General features: G+C 30.6%; 1 long non-coding RNA gene across 1 annotated transcript in view; it reads left to right on the forward strand.

The window, feature by feature from the left end:
- LOC111723513 overlaps positions 1 to 2,680 on the forward strand; it is a 159,599-nt gene extending 156,919 nt beyond the window's left edge. The window contains exon 6 of the long non-coding RNA XR_002772037.1: positions 2,529 to 2,680. This is a non-coding gene — a long non-coding RNA (uncharacterized LOC111723513). The remainder of the gene's footprint in view (positions 1 to 2,528) is intronic.
- Positions 2,681 to 2,908: the final 228 nt, after the last annotated feature.

The following is a 2,908-nucleotide window of genomic DNA, read 5'->3' on the forward strand; positions in this document are numbered from 1 at the left end:
AGGGAAGCTATTTAGCTTCTTTTAAAGTTTATATGAAACCTTAAAGTTATCATTAAAATTATCTATATTTTTCATAAAAAGTAAAAGAGTACAAGTAATAGAAGTTTTGAAAATTGAGGGAATGCTGTTGATAGATGAATTTGATCTCTTTAGTGAGGAAAAATAATAGAAGAAAGAGAGAATAGTAAAGATACCGCATATAGTAAAATACGAGGACATGTAAGTTCTTATGCTAGAGTAATGCTAATAAACAAAAATAGATTTTATTTACCAATGAAAAGCAAGAGTCCTACAGCTGCCTAAAAAGGAAAAAAATCTGAAAGATTGGAAATTTGTAAGAAACACTTCAAATAAAAATGACTCAGAAAGCTTTAAATAGTAGATTGGCAAAAATGTAACATGTATATAACAAAAAACGCAGCAATTTTATATTAAATAATGGAAATACTTTTGATAAAATTATAAATATGAAAAGCTATTATATATTGGAAAAGTAAAAAGTGTAATCCAACAGGATGTAATCATTTTACTCATCAGGAGAATCTAAATACCTAATAAAATAATTGAGAACCATAGACTGGAAAGCTGATGAAACTGTTGGGGAAATAGACAAGTCAACAGTGCTTGCTTAATATTTTGTCATGAAACTTTCAAAATATTATGGATTGACACAGAAAAAATGGTGAACATATTGACTATTGGAATGACATGATTTAGAAGCAGAAATATTCTCCAAATTTATTGGGCATACGGTAACAAATATCTACCAAGAGTGTACTTATGTGGGCATGTTAATATGAACATATGTGGGCTACCATGAATGCTTTGAGACAGATTGATTATGGTTCATTATTTCACTTCCAAGAAACATAGTCAGCGCTGTCCTTTCTGATTCACCCATGCAAGTTTCAACTTTCTTGGTATATGGATGTTGTTGAGAGGGCTTCCTTTGTTTCCATCTGTGTGGACTTTATATTTCTTGATATTTATATATCTCAAAACTTCTGTGATAACCTATGTATAAAAATTTTATTCAACTCAGAGATTTCCCATTACTCCCAAGAACACATAGAACATGTGTGAATACTGCCCATGTCCTGAGCCACAAATGATACATGTACATCAAAAATTCTAAATCATAAAATGCTTTTTAAGTTCTTTGACCAGCCCACAATGACATGGTTAAGGTCTAGACACATCTAGCATTAAAATGTTGTATAGATTTGACTAGAAAAAGTTTGTGGGAAACCAGATTTACATTAATGTTAATTTAATTTGATAATAACTTATTTATTTATAATTAAATTATATGATATATTGTTTCTGGAACAACCTCATCTGTTCTCCACTTGAACAGCTAGGAAGGATAGTTTTTATTTGTATTCTATTATTAGTCCAATGGGAAATAACATTGTGCTATAGAAAGAGCCTTTTCATTCCAAATATGCAGATAGGACTTAAAACTAGTCTGATACCTGATTTCTGAGGGGATAAAATGAGGTAACCAAAGTGAAACATAGCATACAGTCTGACATACAGTGAGGGTCTTGTAACCACATTAGATTGTATTTAAAAAATCAGCACATTGTACCCCGCATATGCATGAATGTATTCATGATCTATGTATATTTGACTTAATAAAAAAATGAATAAAAAATAAAATAAAAATTAGCAGGTTTTATAATGGTCCCAGTATAAATGTGCCATTTTTATGAGCATGAAACAATGATCAGTACCATGCCAGTCATTACAGATTATAGGACATTGGGTGCCTTAAGGGGAAATAAAAACTTTAATTGACACAAAACAAAGAAAATATGAAGGGGTAAGGGAGACAGATACAGAAGAAAGTTCTGCATTTTCATCTTACATGAAACATTATTGTTTCTTCCTTTTCTCCAACCTTATTGGTTATTCTTGCTTTGAAGCTCAGCCGAAAAGCCTCTGATTTAGGTTTTTAGTGCCTTCTGAAGTCTTCTAGGGGAAAATTATGTGTGACATGGTGAAAAGAAAAATAGATTTAGGAACCAAATCCTGCTTTAGATTCTAAATTCATATTTACACACTGTGAAATAAAGAACATCACTTCAATTTGGGGCCTTAAGTTTTACTACCTATAAAAGGCAGTGATATACACTTTCCCTGCATGCATAATAGGGTCCTGATTAGAAGAAAATAATGAAATGTGCATGTGTTAAAGTGATGTAAATAACATGATATTACTATTTAAGTGTATTTGTACTTTAAAGGGCTTATCGCCATGTGATTCTAAATATTTTAAAGCAAAATGGAAGTGTCAACACTTCTTATTATATCATCCCATTAAATGTATCGTCATATTTACCAAGAAATGAAAAGTTATTGCATTTCTACATGTGACTACTCATCTCATTTATTTTTCTTTTTCCTTATTGTTTTAAATCTATGTTTATTTTTTGCTTTCATCTTATTCAAAGACTTATTTTATGATTTATTATGCTTCAAATAACTTATACTTACAACATTTTTTGTTGTTGTTGTTTTTATAGATTTATGTTGTACAAGTGGAGCCACCTAAATCATGGAGACTGAATCCAACAGGTCATCAAGAAGATGGCATACTATGATCAAGTGGTTTCTATTTTGGGGATTCAAGGACATTTTAACACATGCAAATAAATGCAATCTACTACACAAAAGAATTAAAAGCAAAGTTCATAAGATTGTCTAATAGATGTAGAAAAAGCATTCAGTAAAATTCAGCTTCCCTTCATGATAAAAATCCTCAACAAACTGTCATAGAAGGAATATACATCAAAATGTTAATAGTAATAGCCATATGCAAGAAATTTACTACCAACATCACACTGAATGGGGGAAAGTTGAATTCCTTCCTGCTAAGAACTGGAAAAGACAAAGGTTTTCTCTT

This window comes from Otolemur garnettii, unplaced genomic scaffold (genome assembly GCF_000181295.1).
Source record: "Otolemur garnettii isolate 467f Iridium unplaced genomic scaffold, OtoGar3 scaffold00012, whole genome shotgun sequence".
Taxonomy (NCBI): Eukaryota; Metazoa; Chordata; class Mammalia; order Primates; family Galagidae; genus Otolemur; species Otolemur garnettii.